Raw genomic sequence first — 24,059 nt, 5'->3', positions numbered from 1 at the left:
CAGCGATTCCTCTTGCTGTTCTGGCTTCTGAGATTCAGAATATTTTTTCCCCCTTGTTTTCCTCCTCCAAAACCTAGGTGTGTCTTGTGGTCTGGTGCGTCTTATAGAGCGAAAAATACGTAGATCCCGTTTCTAACTACTTATCAAGATAAATCATGCAGGGGAATGCCCCTCATAACAGATCAAGAATAGGGATCTTGCTCCCAGACCACTGCCTAAGGCATATGATCCTGTCCATGAGTCCAACAGGATTGCTGCAAATACTGCCTTTAAACCACCAAGCCTCTTGGGCTTGCCAATCGTAATTACAGCAGTTTGAATCCATGTGATGGAGTGAGCTCCTGTTGCCCTGTCCCAGCTCCTGCCAGCCTAGCAGTTCAAAAGCATACCAGTGCGAGTAGATAAATGGGTACTGCTATGGTGGGAAGGTAAATGGAGTTTCTGTGCACTTTGGCTTCTGTCACGGTGTCCCGTTGTGCCAGAAGCGGTTTAGTCTTGCTGGCCACATAACCCAGAAAGTTTTCTGGGGACAAACACCTGCTCCTTCGGCCTGAAAGTGGAGATGAGCACCACACCCCATAGTCAAATTTGACTGGACTTAACCTTTACCTACTGTGAATAACTTTATTTAAGTTTGATATAAATGTTGTGCTCACTTCTATTTTGTACAACTATATTTTAGTACATTTATTTATACATCAAGACTGACCATGAAAAGGAGGCAGTTGATTTTGACAGAGGTGGAATCTACACACATATAAAAAACATTCTGAAAATGCCTTTTTAAAATGCTTTTTAAAAAATATATTGAATTTCCATAAATTCACCATAGCCATCTAGAACCACATTGTATATTGCACTTGAAACACACTTAAAACATTTTATTTGCAGCTGTATAGCTGAGTCCTGAGTGAGTTGCCTGTTGCAGCTTTTATTAATGGTGGTACTGATTGAAAGCCCACCTGAGCCATAAGTTGTCAAACTTAATTGGGCTATGTCTGTAAAGTACAAGCCTCTGAGTTGACTGCTTTATACCTAATTGGCAAATAAGTTGCTTTTGCATTGTTAGTGTTGTTAGCGGCATTCCAGTTTCTCCCCCATTTCATTGCTTGTTTCATTAACCAGCGAAGAAATTGCCCCGCTAAATACTAAATTCTCTGGCTCTCCTTCATTCCTGATGTGATTTAAATGAATTACCAAGTACATTATAACTATTAATCTGTAAAGTTTTATAGGCATGAACATTAAAATTTTGGCTTATGATTTGTTTGAAGGAGAGCCAAAGTAGGAGTTGCCTATGGAACTATCCAAAAACAGTGTTCTGGATGACGACAATGACATTTTACCCACCCTTCACCCTAAGGTCCCTGGGCGAGTTTCCACATTAACACACAACATTAAAAACAGTTTTTAAAAAAAAAACTTACACTCACAAAAATAATGTTTGTCCTTAAAATATACACCTCAAGTGTCAAAAACCAGTGTAAAGAGATGTGTCTTCAACATTTGCCAGAAACAGTGTAATGAAGGTGTCAGAAGTACCAGGGCGCTTTATGGAATTAAGACGATATGAATAAGAACATAAACATTTGATTTTTGAAAATCAAGAATGCATTCATTAAAAGCAGCAGAAAATTTCAATTAAGGGAGCAATTCTAAGTTTTGGGGGGAGGCAGATTTGAGGCTGTTGGATGCTGTGGGCTTCCTTCTCTGCTGGTGGCAAGGGAGGTTCATGGGAGAAGCAGTAGAGGCTGGTCCATGCAGGCAAATGAGGTGCTGCCCCACCAGTCTGTCCTTAACCAGCACCTACCTGCCTGGCTTCTAACAACCAGTTGAGGTGGTAGCACTGGCTCCTCCTCCTCCTCCTCCTATAAGTGTTCCCCTTGTAGAACCTGCGGGGAGGAGGATGGGGACAAAACTAGAATCAGTTGGCTTTGCCTGTCACTGGCCATCTACTGTTAGAAGCCTCCTGTTGCAGCAGCAGAAAGCTCCACCGCCATAGCTGAACTGCCAAATGTTCATCTCTGTTTTATATAGTTGGACATTTTAGCAAGTGAGGAATAAGTGGAGTGGCTCTGCCAGTTTCTTGGAAATATTGGATTAGCCTTTATTAGAGTGAGGATCAGTAAAGTTGTTTTGGAAATGTGCTGATGAGTGGACCCTTCTGGCTTTCCTGCTGAGAGGAATCTCGAAGGGGTTATTTATTTTACCCATGGCATGCATGGGATAGATTAAGTCACTTAATTCTATTGGAGAGCTGGCTTTACTCCAAAGACAAGGAAGATGTGGGTTTTATTAGTCTCTGGTTTGAGATTCTACTGTTTAAAAATGGTTTAGTGGATCTGATTTCTGTATCTTAGTATTATCAATGACCATTGTTTGTCTGTGAAATAAGAGCACCCAAGTTTGCTCAGTGACATCAGGAGGATTTCAGCACAGCCTAAATGTAAGGTGAGGCTGGGGAGAGGAAGCTGAATATATCTCTAAAGAATTTTCAACTGCTGGTCTGATCATGTACTCCGTTTGGTTTAAGCTCCATCAAACTCTTTGAGACAAAAGTGTGGCTAGCTGTACTTAGGAACTGCAACTTGGGTTTCTAACCCTTGAAATTGGTTTAAATCATTGGTAATTTAAGTACTTCTAAGGTAGCATTCATAAAAGCGGGGCAGAATTTCAAGGGACCACTGTGAACAAAACATGCTGGAACATTTGGTTTGTGCATGGGTGTTCTTGCAGAACTCTAGTAACCTAAATGATTATTGGTACTAGCATTAGCGTTAGCTGGACCACATTGAATTATATTGTGATGGCACACATTTAAATTCTGCAGCCTGCTCTATATGGTCCTCTCTAAGTTTTAATTAAGACTCAAATCACAAACCTTCAGATTCTGCCATTTTGGATATTTTCCAATGCTATCTGGCCTTTGCCAGATAGGCTGCTCAGGCAGTTTCTGGCAAGATATGTGATACAGACACCTTGTTGAAGCTAAGCAGGTCTGGGTCTGGACAGTGCCTGGAGGACTGACTACCAGGTGACTTTCCCCCCAAGCAAACTCCCTTGAGTTCTATGATGGAAGAAAGGTGAGATATAAATAATTTTTTTTAATCATATAGAAATAGTGGGGAGTAGTGAACATGGTTCAAAGCCGGAGTTATTTTCCTGCTACTGTCCCTGCCATGCAGCCCATTATCTGGCCTAATTGTTTGTGCATAATTTAACCATGATTGAGCTTCAATATATCTTTGTCCTCACTTGAGGAGGGGTGTTAGATGCTCAGCCAGCCATTGCTGCTTCACCTGAGGGGCAAGAATCCTGGAATGAAATCAATGCAAATAATAAATGACTGAATGAGCTACACTTTACATGTAGCTCCTTCTTGGGCTTTCCTTCCATGCAGCTAGCTGCTGGCTACCCGGGGCAGCATGGAGAGAAAGTGGCGGTCCCACTGTGCAAGGGCAATAAGACTGACTAGCTTCTAGAGACTCTGATTTTTCCACACAGAGTATTTGGTGTACCATCCAAAAATAGGTTTGAATGCCAGTGCCATGTTCTCTCTTCACGTCTCTCCTGTTTTGAGGCTTAGGCTGGAACATACAGACCTGGATATGCTTGTGTGACATGCAGCAAGGAACAGCACTATTGCAGACATCAATGTGCTCATTGCGAATTTGGGAATGTGTCGTTTCCCTCCCTCTTGAAAAATCATAGCAAGTCATTTTTGACTGGCGAGAATGTTAGCTGTTAATACTACCTAGAGCTGATTTTCCAAGTCAAATATTTCAAATAGACAATATGCAATCGGTTTGAATGCTTTCCTGTTCTCTACTTCCAGTTGCAAACTTGAACTAGCTTCAGAGTGACACTGAATAGTGAGTAATCACATTCTCTCTCCCCCCCCCCCTTCTAGTAACATACACTACAATGGGTTTTGTTGATTTTTTTCCAGGATCAGAGCCTTCCTTGTTTAGTTTGGCTGAATAGAGCAAAACAATAGGTTAAACTCTCATTCAGCGTTCCAGCGATAAGTTGGCTTTTTGTCCACTTCTTTGCTTTGTGACCTGAAATGCCACTAACATAATGGAATGGAATTTGGTCCACATGTTCATATCATAACTCTGGGTTACATGTAAGAACACCAACTCTATCCTAACACTTCCATAGTATACGGCCATTCATAGCTGAGATGCCACCTGGGCCATAAAATCTTTCCTACCCCCCCCCCCTATTTTCAAAGTTGTGAGAAAAATGCAAAATGCAACCCCTTACAATGTGTCAGTTTTGCACATTCAGAACAACCTTCTGCATTTCTAGCATAAACTCCAGAGACAGTCTCACCACCCATTTACAGGGGAGGAATAGCGCAAAGGCATTACGATGCAACATCCCATGAAGATTGAGAAATCGTGATAAAATGTTGCATGGTGTAATTCCTGTTTGAAGTTCAAACACTTGCTCAACCCCATACACCGGCCTTCTAATCTAAGGTGTCTACATTATTATTTTACAATATTGAAATGTGTTACATGCCTCTGAGATAGATGGCGCAACCGGGGGAGGCACGTGGGATCTATCATCGGGATCGGCTGTGAGTTTTTTAAAACTCGAAAGAGCAGCCACTATGATGAGGAGATAGTTTTTGACCCATTTCCCCATGCTGCTTTCATGATCTAATTGGAACACCACCTGCCAAAGCTGCTATTTGTGATGGAGGTGGGGAAGGAAAGAAACACACAACACCTACCAAACATTTGAAGCACATTTAAAGTATAGAGATTCTCTTAAGGAATCGTGGGAGTTCTCTTTTGTTAAGGGTATTGGGAATTGTAGCTGGGTGTGGGTAAACTACCATTCCCAGGACTCGGGGGGGGGGGGGGAAGAACCATGTGGTTTAAATGTGGGGTGGATTTGACCACAGGTGCCATATGGTACCTATATATTTTCTCCCATGAGACAAAAGGCAGGTAGTTTGGAGTTGAAACCGCTTTCTACCAGTACAGCCAGGTGGAATTTCCCCCCTGCGTTTCCCTGACCATTCTCCATACTTTTCTCAAATAATAAAAGAAATTGCATTTGAAAAAATATCAGAGAAATCCAAAGAAAAAGATCAGAGAAAATACTATTGGGGGGGGCACAGTTTTTTTGTTCCACTTACCTTATCTTTGAGGTAGCCAAGGGGTGTTTGTGGATATTGTTTTGTAAGTAATCCATTGATTCGCCCTCTGCAACCCCATTGTCTGAGGTTTCCTGTAAGTGCAGGAAGGCAGCACGGCTGCCTGACAGCTGTTCCTGCTTTTCAGAAATTTTAAAAATAAAAACAAATCCTTCCCTTAAAACACACCAACTTCAGGTGCTAGGAAGTAGTCCTTTTGGATTACAGCTCCCATCATCCTTCACCATCAATGGGCTGGGGCCATTGAGGGTTATAGTCCATAAAACGTGAAGGGAGCCAGGTTGTGGAATAGGACATATTTGATAAATGTGCTATAGGGAACCAGCACACTGTCGGCATCTTCGACTGGACTGTGCATCCATTGCATATGCAAACTCTTTTCGGCGCTTCTGTGGCGATTTGCTATACTAGCAGGCCAAAAGAATTTTTGTCTTTGTAGCTATCTGTGGCCTGATATTGGGAAAGGTGATATCATTTACCACCCTAGCGGTCCCTTGCCTCAGTGATTGAGATGGAGTCGAATATCACACTTTGTCAAAATGTTTAATTGCGCATTCCTAACTCATGCAGCCTTGGGCTCCCCCCAAGGCAAGGATGCTAATCTAATTGCTATCTAAACCACCACCATAAGATCCTCCCCCGCACACTTGCTGCACGTTTGTTTCAGTCTGGTTTGGCAATCCCTTTGAAGCCTTAGAAGAGGTTATCTGTGTTCTCTCCAGCAAACGCAGGCAGGGTGTGTCACTGCGGAGGTGCATGTGATAGCAGAATGAGTTATACAGGAATTTCTCCCAGAGGCCACGGTTGCCTCTCTGTTTGGTCTGAGTGCCAACAGATATGATCATTGGATAAGTATCCCAAATGCAATTACAGAAGTTTTGAGACAAGGGGCTGCCTTCGTTCATGCTAATGGCACAATTGAAAGCAAGCATTCTCTGGCTTCAATCTTAAGCACCCTTACAAGAGAGCAAAGCCCCACCAAACATTGTGGGACGTATTTCAGACTAAACACATGTAAGATTGCACTGTCAGGCTTTTTGGTAAGTGTGAAGTGTGCACTAAAGATTATCTTCTCAGTCTTATCTTCCTTTGTACGCTCATGCTGAACTCCTCTATCTATAGCTATCTGCATAGAGGGAAAGCTTTGATGGCTCAGTTATGCTTACAGCATAACTCTCCAATTTGCAGGGAGGGGAAAACAACATACAGGATTTGTCCAAAAAGGGATTAGAAAGTGTTCCAAAAGGACCTCTCCAAACTGAGTGAATGGATGGTGAAATGGCAAATGCAATTCAATATAAACAAATGTCAACTGAAGCATGTCATGACAAAAATAAAAATTTAAAAAAATCTTAATTTCACATATACACTAAAGGGTTTGAACTGGCGGGGACTAACCAGGAACGAGACCATGGGGTTGTAGTGGATAGCTCGATGAAGTTGTCAACCCAGTGTGTGGCAGCTGTGTAAAAAGCAAATTCCATGTTATGGATCATTAGAAAAGGAATTGAAAATAAAAGTGCCGGTATCATATCGCCATTATACAAATCTATTTTGCATCCACATATGGAATACGATGTACAGCTCTGACCACCTCACCACAAAAAATGATATTGTAGAGTTGGAATGGTTCAGAAAAAAGCCACCGAAATGATCAAGGAGACAGAGCAACTCCCCATGAAGAAAGGTTGCACCGTTTAGGACTTTTTAGTTTACACAGAAAAGGTGAGTATGGAACAGCATGATCGAAGGTTATGCATGGCATAGAGAAAGTGGATAGAGAAAAGTTTTTCCTCCATCACACACATAACACTGGAACTTATAGACACCCAATGAAGCTGAATGATGGAAGAGTCAGGGCAGACAGAAGAACTTCACACAGCGTGTTGCTAAACGGTGGATTTCGCTCCCCCAGGAGGCAGTGATGGTCCCCAACTTGGATAAAATGGATTGGACAAGTTCACAGAAAAGAAGACTATCAATGGCTATTAGCTATGCCCTACTTCCATGGTCTTATAGAAATGTATGTCTATAGTAGCAGTTAATAATACTAATGTTCAGAGGCAGCAATGCTTCTGAATGCCAGTTGGTGGAAACCGCAGAAGGGCAGAGAGCTATTATGCCCAGGTCCTGCTTACAGGTTTTCCATAGTCATCTGAATACCCACTGTCCATTGGCCTGATCCAGGAGACTTGGCATAAGTCCCATGGTAAGCAGAAGGATCCTGGGTGGTGGTGGCTGTCTCTCTAATGTTGTGTTATGCCACACCCCCATGTAATCCCACCCCCATGAAATTCATTTTTGAGACTGGCACCCCAGCCTGCTCTCAAAATTTTAAATGCACCCCCCCACCCCACTCCAGGAATGTTGGTGACTCGAGCTTACTGGAACCATGTAACCATGTTAGCTCCTAGAAAGGATATTGCAGCACTATTGCTCCTACCTTGTCCTTTTAACACAGCATGGGATGGGAGCTAAGCAAATATTTGGCTTAGTAATATGTTGTCTGAAGCCAGGATCATTAGACCAATGATGACTAATTCACCTATTGCCACTCTTCTTTGTAGCCTTTCCCATTCTAGTGTCTTGTGGACGTTGTTGCAATCCAATTCCCATCAGCCCTGACCATTGGGTGTGCTGACCAAAAGTGTATCAGTTGGGGAAAGGCTGGTATACTTGGTGAATGAGTCCTCTGGAACTATTGTGTGTGTGTGTGTTGCTAGGAGGTTTGGAGTGGTCATGTTTGTGACAGACAATTCAGGTGGTCCACAAAATGGGATGGGGGAAGCTTGTAGCCCCATGAAAAATGGAGCCTTGAATTTTTGGCACAGCTGCCCTGTAGAGTTTTGCTTCATTGCATTTTCACACCATAGCATTGGAAGCTCAAGCTATCAGATGGACAGGAGAGAAAGATCCTGGGAAAGTGTTCAAAAGCTTTTAAACATGCCATTCATCCACTGGAAGTGAGGGAGGGAGAGTCAATAGCATCGGGAAGTTTTTTGGCAAACCACCTGCGGTCTGCAGATCACAGGGTGAGAACCAATAATTTAGAGCAAACAAATAAACAGATCAACCACAGGTTCACCACAGAAACCTCTCCCACATCCTCTGGAGGTAATCAAAATGTGTGTAGCTTTTTTAAAAAAGAAATTTATTTCTGTGTTGTTGTTTTTTTTAAAAAAATACAATCCTACTGCAGTGACCCAAACAGCTTGCTATCATTCAATATCATAATAGGCCTACATAGAAACAAAAGAAAATGAAAACAATATCTTTTGGATATGTTGAGATGACTAAAGTAGTGTAATTTCTGGGGATCATTGAAATTTTAAGAACATTTTTGTATCAAATTATTAAAAAGCAATGTGAAGTTAAGGGAGGGGATAGGAATCTCCACAGCAATGTGACTAGAAGCTTGATTGTAGAGGAATCTTCCTGCCACGTGATCCTGGAGATAATCGCCATAGGAATGATTTGTGAAAGTTCCATGGATTGACTTCTGCTTGTCCAAGGGAGCTTCGCCTCCCTCTCTTCTCTCTGTTTGGCTTTTGAAACTGCTCCCTCGTCTGTTCTGGGGTTTCCTCCATCCACCTGGAACAGATTCGGCGGAGGGGTGTTCCTGTAAGGAGGCGAGGGAGAGGAAGTTGTTGGATTCAATCAAATGTCATCATTTACATCTTTCTGGTTTAATACATGATAAAAAGGATTTCACCTGCACCCCTTTTTCTCGGAGCTGGAGAGCCCTTCTCTTCCCTGAACTTTATCACATACCGTAGTTCATCCACTTTAGCTTATGAAGGAGGCCAGACAACGTTTGAATGAATAAACAGATTTTGTTGGAAGATTCACCACTATGTGATGGTCATCTTCTAGATTATTCAAAATTCAAGTTAGGGGCTCAATTTTTATCTTTGTACCTTTTATTTGGAAAGTAATCTCAGCTGCCTAAATGACCTTTACGGTGACAACACTAAAACTTTGGGATTTCCTATGTTAGGGAGGTCCCAGCACACCCCCCCCCCCTTCTATCAGCAAGTGAAAACTTTTATCTTCTGGTCAAAATTTGACCTAGCGGGTTGTTCTATGTTTTAATTCTTCTTAGCTTGCTAACTTTGGGGAAATTATCCACCATCATTTCGTATTGCTTTATTGTGTTATTGATTGGTTTTTAATGTTGCAAGTAGCCTTGGGTATATTTCAAAGCTATTGAATAGCATAGGAAGCAGCTGTTACACATTACGGAGTGGATTCCATCTTTCTTTGCTTACCTGCCTGGATTTCTCTTCCCTGGCACCCCCACTTGTTGGCATGGTTGTTACTTTTGCCTTTTCTGTCTGGAGTCCTCAGGTAAGGTATCTGTTAGGGATCTAGGCAGATACTGCTGGACTCCTACTCCCACCATGCTTGACTATTGACCATGCTGACTAGCGCTGATGGAGCTGAAGTCCAACAAGATCTGAAGAGCACCATTTTGGCTACCCCTGGCATGGTTGCACCATGCTGCACAGCATACCATCTGAATTATGGTCTCCCTGTGTGAGGTTCATATCATCATGTGTTTTGGGGGTTAGTCTGGATTACATCTGAACAGGCCCTGATTAGTGGGTTGTGCCCAACTGGTTGCACCAGTAGAACTGCCAGAGACAATCACAGTGGCTCCGACTGTTTCCCTTGTTACAGAGATTACTCTCTACCTGGATTCCTTGGAGGGAGAATGGGAGAAGAGGGCTTAATCCTTTCTCTCCCCTTCCCTATAAGGAATGTGCTAATTTGGTCCTTATAAAATGAGAACAAAAGAGAATAGCTAAGAAGCTTCAGCTGTAAGACAAAATCAGAACTAAGCTAGGAGCACTTTTAGGGCACAGAGAACCTGTGGACCTGTGGCTGATGTAAAGTTATGCTGTCTATGGGGGTGTGGCTGTCAACTGAAGTGGCATAGGATCTGGCATGAATGTACTCCTTGCTTGTGCCACCTACATCCTGCCCACAACTCCAGCCCATTTAGCTTGTCTACCTGTATAGCCTTGCCAGTGAAATGGCTCATTTATGAAAGCATTCCACTAGTGTATCTGAGGTGCTTCACTGGGGTGAATCTGTTATGATGGCAGCAGGATGATTTCAAAGGTCTATCGGGGCTTCCACCAGTTTCTAATAATGACTCTTGTTTGCCTGGATGGAAGCCACAGAAGGGTGTGTGAGTGTGTGGAGAAATTTGCCTACTGTACAATGATAAAATTTATATCCACTGGCCCACCCACTCACTTTTGTCTCTGGCCTTGTCCCACCAGTGGCTTGTGGTCCCTGGCAGGCTACCCAAAGGGGAATGTGGCCCTTGGGAGCAAAAGATTACTCACTCCTTCTAGCTTCTGAATGCCCTACATAAAAATTACTGGCTGAGTTCTGTAAAGTCTAGCAATGCAAACTGATTTATCATAGGATTTCCATCATTTCCAAACTTCCACTTTAACCCTTGACAGTAATGGGGTGATATGATCCTTATTTTGTGACAAGTGAACATGAAAAGAGATGGAGATGCTTAGGGGAGAAAAAGAACAGTTAAAACAAATCAGAGAATAAGCCAATATTTCTGAACCTAATACCCAATCTTGTCTAGATTTGTGCTCTGTTCAGGGGTCCTGGGGAGGCATTGCAGCATTATATGAAATACAGTGGTACCTCGAGTTAAGTACTTAATTCGTTCCGGAGGTCTGTTCTTAACCTGAAACTGTTCTTAACCTGAAGCGCCACTTTAGCTAATGGGGCCTCCTGCTGCTGCCGCGCCGCCGGAGCACAATTTCTGTTCTCATCCTGAAGCAAAGTTCTTAACCCGAGGTACTATTTCTGGGTTAGCGGAGTCTGTAACCTGAAGCGTATGTAACCTGAAGTGTATGTAACCCGAGGTACCACTGTCCTTATCAAACAATTAACCTTTAGCTGATTACGCAGATATTGCTTAGTATTAATGATGCTTTTGTTTGGGAAAAGGTTTTGTGACACCTTTGCATTTCTTGCGCCCCCCTTACCTTCTCCCAACTTCATCAGGTTTAAACTTCTGAAGGATGGGGTGAGAATAGAAAGCTTTAGGTTCGTTCACAAAATACGGATCACACAGCCAGCTGCAAACTGCTTCCTCTCGCCCTTGCTGAAATAATTTAATTCTGACCTTCACTGGATGACTCTGTCCATTTTCACAGCTGGGAGTCACAGTTGTCCATATTCCATAAACACATCTGAAAAGTCCACATGGATTGCTTATTGTTACATTATTCTTGCAGTTTCTTTTGCTTCTTTAGATTCCAGGTATAAAAAGAGAAAGGGTGTAGTCTTCTGTTTGGCTGACTCTCTGACTTAAGCCTTAACCATTCTGCTTGTCTCTTGACATTCCTCTTCTATTTTTCATTTTTCAATTATACCGTCCCTTTTAAGGAATTTGTCATCCTCATTCCTCCCTACTCGCTTGGAGAATGCAGCCATTTCTGTTCAAGATGTGTCAGCTTCTCTGTTTTCCAGAATGTAATTGGCAGCTTGTTTCTACATGCTGAGTAGGTGGGAAAACAGATTGCTGAATGTAAGGCTTTAGGGAATATAACTCACAAGCGAGAAATTGTCCTTTTCTGTGCTGCAGCTTTTTAAATTGCATAAATGGTTAGTGTGAACCTGCATATTCTTCTTTTCTCTGAAGAGCTAGATCGGTGAATAATGATAGCATGTGTGTACCAGCTTGGTGTTTATCATTTTTTGGTGCATTCCTATATTTTAAATTACATTCTTTAAATTTTTTATTTAAAAGGCATAGCAACTATTTTGGATCCTGCTGGCATTTTTATTAGTGAGAAATGGCTTTAAGTTTATTGTGAATGTATTTTAAAATGCTGCATGGTATTTATAAATGGCAAGCTATTTAGAAATGCAGTCATAGTTTTTCTAGCAGATTTGATATTTACTTACGGTCCAAGAGCTTCCCGCTTTATTGCTTTTCAGAGCAAAATATTTTGAAAACTAGTGCATTGCTTGAAATTGCCCTCTATCCCAACCTTAATCATGCATTACAACTTAACAATGAAGTCCATACCCTCCAATGAAAATAGGGACGTCCTATTCCTTACCCTCCAACATTTCTCTGATGAAGATAAGGTAAAAGGTAAAGGTACCCCTGCCCGTACGGGCCAGTCGTGTCTGACTCTAGGGTTGTGCGCCCATCTCACTTAAGAGGCCGGGGGCCAGCGCTGTCCGGAGACACTTCCGGGTCACGTGGCCAGCATGACGAAGCTGCAGCTGGTGAGCCAGCACCAGCGCAGCACACGGAAACGCCGTTTACCTTCCCGCTATAAAGCGGTACCTATTTATCTACTTGCACTTAAGGGTGCTTTCGAACTGCTAGGTGGGCAGGAGCTGGGACCGAAGGATGGAAGCTCACCCCGCCGCGGGGATTCGAACCGCCGACCATACGATCAGCAAGTCCTAGGCACTGAGGTTTTACCCACAGCGCTACCCACATCCCTCTCTGATGAAGATAGGGACGTCCTAAGGAAAAGCGGATATTCCGGGATTAAATCAGAAACTGGGATGGCTTCTGTAAATCCAGGACTGTCCCTGGAAAATAGGGACACTTGGAGGGTCTGTGAGGTAAATGCTCTGAGCGTAGAATTTACAGCACACAACAGCCATACATTTATTAGAGGCTATGGCTGCGTACGCACCATACATTGAAAGTACATTGAAAACACAATGTTTTCCCCAACAAATCTTGAGAAATGTAGTTTACCTTCCCCAGAATTCCAATCCCCAGCACTCTTAACAAACTACATTTTCCTGGATTCTTTTGGAGCGGGGGAAATAATGTGCTTTAATTGCATGGTGTGAATGCAGCCTATGCCCAGAATCCCTGGGACTTTCCCCTTTCGTTTCTTTGAGTGGCAGATCGCCATGTCATGTTGCAAGGTACTTTGGGAAGATGTTATGTGTTATGTATTCAGTGGTCTGTGCTTGCCTGAGCTTGAGTCTGGACTAAGAATTCTGAGCTCCTGTGCTCTGATTCAATACATGATATCCAATCATAGAACATTTCAAGAATTGGGCCTCTGCCATTGGCCCTTAAACTCTGAGTCACGATTCGCAGCTTGGAAGTTTAGACAGCCAATCACATTGGGAGTGGGAGTGGCCCAGGCCTTCAGAAATGTATATAAGCAGTTGCTTTGCCGCTGTTATTCAGTTCTGTAATTCAATATAGGTTATTGCTGTTATCGCTGTGCCTTGCCTTATGGGAACCCACCTGCACTTCATTATCCATTCCAAAATAGAAGTGGTAAGTGGCATGAGGGGTTGTGGCATAAGAAATACTAGTCTAAAGTTCCTATAGGCATGTGGAACTAGGTGTGTGATTCTTTGGATCCAGGGCCACTAAAATTTCCACTATGTCTTAAAAATAAAAGGACAGGTAAGAAGAAATGAGTTCTACAATGTCCTATTTAAAGAGCTGGTATTCTATAGGGTCCTGTTGGACATTCCTTGGATTTATTATTTTATCCACAGTTTCAAACATCTGTATATATATTTTTTTATTCTGTAAAATTTAGGAGAAGAATTTATTCTTTCCCAGAAGGAAATCAACAGACCATTCTATTGTAGTATCGCATGATGATGCCTTGGCTTACCAAGATGGACAGCTTGTTGTGCATACTCCATAAAACCTTTTGAAGCCTGCCAGGTTTCTTTTTTTCCCTTTCAAAATATACCTGCAGGACAAAAAAACTAAGCACAGCAAACAACAACATACTCTTGATCACTCAGGTTGTGATGGGGCAGTGTTGTGATTTTTCAAAATGGATTGTAGGTTGCTATTTTCCTAGAAAAAGAGAACACCCTTGTTCTCCTACAGTGGCAATGGTGCCCACCTGAGAGGTGCCGGAACTGAGTTCTGGTGAGTTCCAACTGAAAAAAGCCCTGCTTATGAGCAATATGAGGACTCTACCAGAAGACCTGCTCATATCACAGTATGTCGTGGCTGATCCTGCTGTGGAGCCATTGTAGTGGTACACATCCAATCACAATGGGATGATATCCACCATAAGCAATCTTCAATTTGGATGGTGGAGGAAATTTGGCTCACAATAATCACACTGTTGGGTGATTTGGCCTCTAAAGCAGGCATGGGGAACCTCCAGATTTTCCTAGACTACAACTCCCATCATTCCTGGCTATTAGCCATGCTGGCTTGGACTGATGGAAGTTGTGATGCTCCAGCTGTTGTTAGACTCCCAAGTTTCCCCTCCCTGTTTGTGCACTTATATATTATATTATGCAGAGCTTGGAAATTTAGTACTCTTGCCCACAATCTCCTTTTAATACTCTCTTATTTCTGGCCAGTGGCAAAGATCCAAATAAACAGTTTCGCCATATTGATCACATTGATCTTATCCGTTGACTACTGTTGCTGGATTCAGTGCTGGGCATTTTGCCACCAGCAGTCAGTGGGAATGAAAAAAATGCATGTAAATTGATGTAAACGTTTTGCATGACCCAGAAATCTATTGTACAATCAGCACTTGTCTCTTTCTTAGGACTTGGCAGGATTTTATATAGGTTACTGCTGGGAATTCCTTAGAGTTGACAGAGACTCTGAGGGGAAGAAACTATAGAAGTTGGATTGATTTCCAAAATTTACAATACAAAGCATTTTCTTTCTTTGTCTGTCTGTGTGTAATATTAATCAACAGACAGACAGACACACACGTATCTGAAAGACTTTCTTGCTTTGGTTACCATACAACTTTGATTCTAAACAACGCTGTAGTCCTTCGATGGAGGCCTGGTGGCTACAGAAACTGTTTTCTGATAAACAGGTCAATAAATGTCTACACACATGAGCAGATCTGGCATATCCCTTCCACTAGAGGGCCATGTGAAGTGCTCTTATTAACAGATGAGTAGTGCAAAGACATGAACACATCCAACCAGTTAATTCTGAGGCCAGTTAGTTTCTAGGCCCAGCACCAGGTTCGGGTGCTTAGCTTTAAACTCCTTCAAGGTCCAGGACCAACATCTATTAGAAATGTGCCATCCCTATCTAAGCCCTTATGCCGTGCACATTCAGCACAGACAAGACCGTGCCCATGAGCTTTACTCTGTGCAAAGGGAAAGCATCAGCCGCAAGGAGAAGATTCTTTCCTATAATTACCCTGAGGCTGTGGAATTCCAGGCCTAGGGAAGTTTGCACAGGGGTGTAGCGTGGGGAGGACTGATTGGAAGGGTGTGTGCTTGCCCTGTTGCATCCTCCTCATGTCATCCTTGCAGCTTGCACTATGTATGTTTGATTGGGGCAAATCAGTCAGATGGGCACGGTATGCATGTATGTATTTATGTATGTATGTAAAGGTAAAGGTAAAGGTACCCCTGACCGTTAAGTCCAGTAGCGGACGACTCTGGGGTTGCGGCGCACATTTCGCTTTACTGGCCAAGGGAGCCAGCGTACAGCTTCGGGTCATGTGGCCAGCATGACTAAGCCACTTCTGGTGAACCAGAGCAGCGCACGGAAACGCCGTTTACCTTCCCGCTAGAGCGGTATCTATTTATCCACTCACACTTTGACATGCTTTAGAACTGCTAGGTTGGCAGGAGCAGGAACCCAGCAACGGGAGCTCACCCCGTCGTGGGAATTCGAACTGCTGACTTTCTGATCGGCAAACCCTAGGCTCTGTGGTTTAACACCACCCACGTCCTGATGGATGGATGGATGATGTATGTATGTATGTATGTATGTATGTATAAATAAATAAATAAATATTGAATAGGATGTCCCTATTTTAATCAGAGAAAAGTTGGAGGGTATGTCTATGTATTAAATCTGATACATAAATAGTGACCAAATAGACAGACTAACCACGGACAAAGTGAATCCATGGATCTGGAATGCCAGCGCCCTCCCCCTTTTTCATTTTTCTCCCCCCCCCACATCCCTTTCTCACTTAGTCCATATGCTGAGAGGCAGTGCTATTCCTTCTTTTGAAAGTTGTGGTGCAGAGGGGTAGTGGGGTCCTAATTTTCCTTATTCCCTCTTGATGTATCATTACCAGAATGAAAAAGGACGTCTCAAGAGCTTTTTTTAAACAGCGACTACTCGAGGCATTTTATAAAGGGGGAAGAAACAGCAGGATAATAGGGTTCGGTTGGGGGTAGCCAGTTTCTGAATGGGCGCCTTGTCTGCCTTTTCTTTGGCTTGAAACATGGAGCTGTTGTTCCTATTTCAGTTCAAACTGTCACCTTTAGCTCTTGATGGCTTTACTGCCCTTGCTGCTGAACCTCGACAGATTGGGGCTTATTTACCTATTCACACTCCGCTGTGGAACCTCATTAATAGGCTTATTAGCCACACTATTCACGTGCAGCAGAATTGACAAAAAGGATTCTGGCCACTTTGAGAAGAAGAGGGGCATGGTGATGATAATAATAATATATAAAAAAAACCCGTAAAGAGATTATTCCTTCATTCAGCATCCTAACTAGTGTGAAAAGCTTCCTGGGCTTTCTGAGATCACTTGAAGCCTAAATATGATGACAGCATTGATTTTTTTTTTTAACTGCCAAACATGTTTCTGCTTTTCTTCAACTGAGAGGGTTGTTGTGCCCAAGCTTGAAAATTGGCTCATTTAAATGAAGAGGGTGCTATTGATAAATTGTTGTCTTTTCATCACCCGAAAGAATAAATTCTGAAAACTGCTTCCAGACATAAAAATTAAGTGTCTATATGTTGTCATCTTTGGGGGAGCTTTTTCTTTTTTTAGACGAAGCCAACTTATTGATGAATGGAGTAAAGCTATTGCTACTTCCTGTGCTCTCCGGTAATTTATGTGAGAATGTGTTAACAATGTTTTCAATGGGAGAGAGACACACTTGGAGCTGTGAAATCTGTACCATGCTTGTGACATGTTAATTTCTGAATTAGAAAACTCAAAACTTGTACCAAGACGTGTGGTGATTAAAAAAATAAATGAAATAAAGGTGCAGTTCAGAAAAAGCTTTTTGTGCAACAGGGGCATAAAGTTGCAGGAGTGGAATTCTGGAAATTTGTAAGGAAATTTGTGGTATCTGCAAGAATGCAAATATAGAGATGGAGTCTTACTAAATTTAGTAGGAATCTGCATTGGCTTTATTTCAGTTGAGAGAACCAATCATTTTGCAGATTTGTTGTCCTTGAAAGTTGCATTTATCTGTTAGCATTGAAGACATGATACAAAATGTTCAATTGTATTAAATAGCTGCAGAATAAATTAAGGCTCTTGTTTAAATGTCACTTTGCTTTAATTTAATTGATTCATCTATGTCCTTTATTTCCAGATGCACTTTTTTTTTAAGTTGCAGTCTAGATTTGGATTGCATGTTAAGATTATTCCTGATGGAGCATTTCTTTTTAGATAACTGTCTATCATGGCTCAATAAGATATGCAATTTGTTTCTGACATCGTAAATATTTTTCTTACTTCCCAAGATGTTTATAATTTATATTGGTGATGACATTATAATATATGCTATTATATACACTCATTTTTATCTCTTGACCAAAGTACAGTGTTTTAGAATGTTAGACCTGGTAAAGATACAGATTCCAGAGTCATGGGTCATAAGGACATAACTGTGGAGGTAGAACATAGCCATCATGGCTAATAGCCACTGATCAATGTCTTTTCCATGAATTTGTCTAATCCTCCAAATTGTTGGCCATCACCTCATCTTCTGGGATCAGATACCATAGTTAAGTATGCACTGTTTAACCAAGCTATTTAACCAAGATCCAGGACCTAAGGAGAATTAAGCCCTGAGCCCTGGCTTGCTTGTAGCCATTAGATAGTGGCCCTGTGATGAGCAGGTGTTGGGTTCAGTTGAGGAAGTCCCTTCACCTCCTGGGCACCACCTTGGCGTCCACTCTTAATATCACCTGTGGGTGCTGGGATGCTGCAGGCCAACTTGGTCACCGGTGGGGAACTTGGAAGCCTTGGCCAGTGGATAAGGGGCTGCAGGCACCCGATCAACTTCAGAACATGACTGGGACCAGTTGGCAGGCAAGGTGGGTGAGTGACAAATGGCTGAGTCAGGGAGAGACAGAAGAGGACAGGTGAACAGAACGAAAGAAGGAGAGACAGCGAGAGCAGGAGGGACAGCCAGGGTGGATGGAGGTGGGAAAAGGGAAGCTTTCCACAGGATGGAAGGAAGAGCCACAGAGACAGGAAAGGGAAAGACAGGAGGAGGATTAGGCGGCTGCAGTTCCCTGTAATTTAGTGTATGTTCACATTACTGCATACTCCACATCTATGCCCCCATTCTATTTTTTGAAATTGCATTTGCACAACATTAGCCACAATACATATCAGCCCTTGACAAATATGGCTGTTTGATCCCCCCCCCACTGCCGCCCGCCACCAGACCAGCTTCAATCTGATTAGAAAACTGAATGTGGAGTAAGTGTTAATGTGAACATATATAGCCTAACAGCCAGCACACAGATGAGCACCCAAGTGCAGATGATAGTTAGGTGGTGAAGGACTCTCCTCCATTGGAGGTTCTTAAACAGAGGTTGGCTGCCCATCTGTCAGGGTTTCTTCCGCTGTAATTCCTGCATTGCAAGATGACCCTTGGGATCCCATCCAGTCCTACAATTCAATCATTCTAATGAATAGTAGTTCTAGGTGGGTTGCAGGGGCTGGGAAACAAAAAAGGTCATGTGCATCTGGTGAAGACATCCCTGCCTCCCTCGCTGATGTGAACAGCTCCATGCAATACTGGTTGAAATGCAGATGGGAGCAAGAAGCTCACTGCATTTTACATCCCTGGCACTGCTTGGTTCATCTTTATTTTTATATGCCTGAATTCATATCTCATTCTGTTTCTCCTGAATAAGTGTTCACCCTTTAAGGCAAATCTGGGGAACCAAATGCTTTTGAACTACAGCTCCTGTTATCTTGGACCATTGACCACATTGGCTGGGGCTGATGGAAGTTGGAGTTTAATAACGTCTAGAGAGCCACAGATTCACCATCTTTGCTTTAGGCTTAAGGCAAACCAATTTTGTCATCGGCTACTCATCAGCTCTGCCCTGAACTCACCGCTGATGCCACTTGCATAATTTTCATAAAGTTTAGGGGATAGATAGTGGGATTGGAAAGCCTCTATTTGAGATGAAAGAGGTAACATAGACTTTATCGAAACGTGATTCCTGTTTGCCTTAACCTGTTATCGTTAACTATCTGAAAATAAATATGGGCCAAAGCAGTGCAAGTTATCCCGAGTCAAACTGAAAGCAGTTTAAGTTGCTTTTGTTTTTCTGTTATTGCAGAGCTGAGACTGAATTTGAGAAGGTTGTTGGCTCTGTTAATATGGTATGCACTTTTGTGACCATGTTTTATAAAGAAGTAAGAACAGCAGAATATGATGCCTACCTTTAAATAATATTGTAAGCACAAATGTCAAATCATGATTAGAAATATGTGTTGCCTTAGTAGTGGGCTTCTGACTACCCAAAACAGCATTGCTGTTGAGGGTTTTGGAGGAAACTAATTCATATGTTTATCAACGCTGGGTATGTGCTTTTCCCCAATAAAGAAACTTATTGCCTTCCTTGTCTAGTATATTTATATGTGGAAGGCTATTTCTCTGCACGCGGATGAGTGAATATGTCAGGAAAAATTAAATAGATTTATTTCAGAACAGTCCATCTTAAATGTTCACACTGGACTGTGATACTCTTCTTGTTGAATTACAATTCATGAGCATGTGTAAACTGACACGATCTAACAATTCAGTCTTATGGACTTACTCTCACATAAATGTGTGGCTAAACTTCTCCATTTTTGTATTTAAATCATGCCAAACACTTATCTGGAATGATAAGAATTAGATTTAAATCAACAATTCTGAAATCCTCATGGTATCATTAAGGATTTCATCTGAAATTGAATATCCACCATTAACTCATGAAAGCAAACACTTTCTCAGGCTTTGTTTATCTTTTAGTGATGGTAATAAGGTTGTAAAAATAATTTAATTGAGATTGTTTAGTTAAAATCATTTCAAAATAGGTCATAAATAAAGAGGAGTTTAAAAATGATAAAATGTGGTTTTGATTTGCTGTGGTATGGGCAGATTTTATTTTTCCTCCTTGAAAATGTGTTTTTGCCAACTGCCTTCCAAAATGCGCATGTTCTGCTTTCAAAAGAAAAGTGGCTAACAGTGAAAGAATAAGTAAAGGTTGGAAATAAAGAAAGATTAAACCAAAATATTGAAAATAATTTAAAATGAAAAATCCTCCTCAAATAAACATCATTTTATTTATTTATTTTTTAGATTCTCCACCTCAGCAATCATTTTTGTGCTGTTAAGTGACGGAAAATAAAATAAAAAACAATGGGGGACTGGCAATAAACTTTCTTATTTTGGCCTTGGCCTTTTCTTGCTGCACCTATTCCCTATATTTGAAAACAGGGTACTTTCTATCCAAGGTGAATGTTTGGATTGTCTCCCAAAAACAATGTATTGTTTTACTGGTGAATATTCTCTAAGAAATGCTGTCAGCAGTTCAGCAGTGAAAAGATTTTGTAAAAATCTTGAACACGTTACAAAAGGGACAGTGACCTTTCCATTGTAATAATATATTTGGTAACAGTCTTCCCTTTATTCACACTTAAAATGTTCCCTGAGCAATATTGGCACATGTGTGTCAAATTGCCTCTATCAAAACTGATTATGCGTTTGGCACTCTGGAGAGCTCTTCTTGGTAAAAAAGAAACCACACCACCATCACCCCACTGTCATGTAGAGACAATACTCTCAATAAAGTGCAATGCTCTCAATAAACATACTTGTTATGTACTGAGTTGAATAGGATCCAAACTGCAGCAGTCTGATTGGTCCTAGAACAATAGGATCCAAAAGGCAGCAGTCTGATTGGTCCTAGAACAATAGGATTCAGAATGCAGCAGTCTGATTGGTCCTAGAACAATGCAGCAGTATGATTGGTTGGCAGGAACCACCCAATCATGCTCCAGATAGAAGTGAATCCACAACCTGATTGGCTTACAGTAGAATTCAGGAATTAGCCAATCATGTGCAGCCCATTGTGTAAATAATGTATATAAAGCAGATACCTTGAGGGGACATTCATTCATTCCTCCTCACCACTATGAGCTGAATAAAGAGCATGAAATCACTTGCGACTCTGAGTATATTTCAATATTGATGTGTCTAACATTCTTTCTTATTTCACTTTTTAAAACATGCATCTTCTCCCCCTTTTTTCTTTATTGTTACCTCTACACAGACACACACCCACACCAATTTTGCTATGTTTTTTTTATATTATATTTTCCTGCCATTTCAAAACATGAATGTTTTCTGGGTGTAAGCAACCTACTCTTTTGCCCCAACTTATTGTACAAAGTTTCTATAACCTGGTAAGTATGTAACACAAACCAAAAGTCACCTTGAGTCCCAGACTGGGAGACAGGTGGGATCTAAATAAACTTATAAACTTATAAACAAATCCTAAATAAATAGATATAAAAGTAATAGTAATGATAAATCATGGTTGAGCATGAATGTGTGAATTCCAGAAGAAGAGATTAAGCTGCTTTGCTCTACCTCTGGTCCTGATGCGGCTGCGCTGGAGTGAGGTAATCCATTTCTTAGCTCAGCATGGCACCCAAGTCCAGATGTATAGTTTGTTTTGCCCCAGATAAAGCATAAGCTGTAACCATGGTTTGTTCAGAGGACACCTTAAGACAAACCATGGCTTAGCACACAGCAGGAATATTAGTAGTAAAGTGTTCAGGGGTTCACACACTCGTACTATGATAGTAATATCTACTTTGTGTGACTACAGTTTCAGTCTATTTGAGAAATGTCCCTTCTTCCTATTCTTCTTGCCTTTCAAGTACAGTGGTTTTATCAGTATGCAGTGTCATAATTTTGCTCTCCCTCTCTCTCTTCCTTCCCCTATGGATGGCCAACTATCTCCTATCAGTTTCCTCCTAAATTCTTTCTACTCAGTCTCAGAAATTGGCCTGTGGTCCCATGGGTAACCCTCATTTTCCCCACCTCTCTTTCTCCAACAGCTCTCCATTGTTAGCTGCATTTTTCAGACCAACTATCTTTTTCTACTGTATTTGTATTTCCCAGCTATCAATAGCCTCCCTCCCATCTTCTCCTTATCATCACTTCATGACAGTTTCTATCTTTTTGTCCCTAGGAAAGGAATTTGCTCATATATAGCCCTTGTTGGGGAGGTTCTTTGGATGTCTCTCCCTCCCCCCCGACACACACACACACACACACACACACACACACACACACACAGCAAATTCTCCATACCCTTGAATATGCATAAATCCCTATGTTGTGGGTGGGTGCTTCATTGCCCTACTAGTTCCTGCTGAGCTACCAAGGTTAATATTGGAGGGACTAGAGACTGAGAGTTTGGGGTACGGTTACAACGTGATTAATGCTTTCATAATATATACAGTGGTACCTCGGGTTAAGTACTTAATTAATTCCAGAGGTCTGTTCTTAACCTGAAACTGTTATTAACCTGAAGACCACTTTAGCTAATGGGGCCTCCTGCTGCCGCCGCGCCGCCGGAGCACAATTTCTGTTCTTATCCTGAAGCAAAGTTCTTAACCTGAAGCACTATTTTTGGGTTAGCGGAGTGTGTAACCTGAAGCGTCTGTAACCTGAAGCGTATGTAACCTGAGGTACCACTGTACAAAGAAAGTTAAGCAATTCTGCAAGTTCTCATGATGTACCCCTCAAGTTACTGGCTTACTCAGGAGTAGACCCACCATGTACCGGTACTTGCAGTCTGCAGGATCATGGCAGCAATTCAATGTAGAGTTATGGACACTGAGGTCCATTGCTTTAAGTAGGTTTAAGTACACCTAATTCTGTGATGGATTGTGTTAGGTTTAATAGATGGTGACAATGAATGAATATGATATGGTCATTTCGTGTTGCAACTTGGATTTAGAAGTGTCTGTTTCCATATGTGTTATTTGTCCCGTCCCACCCCCAGTGTTTTCATGTAGGAAACCTAAAATCTAAACTAGTCTTTCCCCAACTTGGCACCCTCCAGATGTTTTACCCAACAAATCTCAGCCCTAACCATTGACCTTGCTGGCTAGGGCGATTGGGAGTTGTAATCCAAAACATCTGGAGGGCACCAGGTTGGGGAAAGCTGATCTAAGGCTGTTCTGACTTCTGTGCAAATCCAACTGGAAGTTTTCCTTTAAACATTGAGATTGAAATTAACAGAAACACACTAATTTCAACAGACACATGAGAATTTCCCAATAGATTATGGACATATGGAACATACTGGGATAGCTCAGTCAGTGGAGCATGAGACTCTCATAATCTCAGGGTTCTGGGTTCAAGCCCCACACTGCTCAAAGATTCCTGCATTGCAAGGGGGTTGGGCTAGATGACCCTCATGGTCCCTTCCAGCTCTATGAATCTGTGGTCGGTGTGCCAATATTTTGGTAAAATTTGTTGTGGTGGGTGGGAGGCAGGGAGAGAAATTTATCTTTTCAAATCTGATTTTTTCCCCTCCCCCTGTTATCAGGAACCCTTTTTTCCTCTTCTCTGCTTTCTCCTTAACCCCCTCACATCTTGGCTTCTACAAGATGTTACTAGGCTATGCCATGCTAGCAGAATGCTGCATCCATTTCAGTATTTGTTCTGTGACCATTTATGCCCAGTGATGCTACAACAAGAAATTAATTACGGATTAGTCATCTTCCCAAAACGTTAAGATATGTCCCTGCGGACTGGACAAAAGTGATCTTTGCTGCCACACAAAACATCTCTATTTGGTCTTGATGTGCATGTGTTTGTGTGTTGACATCTT

Source organism: Podarcis filfolensis (genome assembly GCF_964270895.1).
Source record: "Podarcis filfolensis genome assembly, chromosome: 5".
NCBI lineage: Eukaryota > Metazoa > Chordata > Lepidosauria > Squamata > Lacertidae > Podarcis > Podarcis filfolensis.
Note: the sequence above shows the minus strand (reverse complement) of the source record.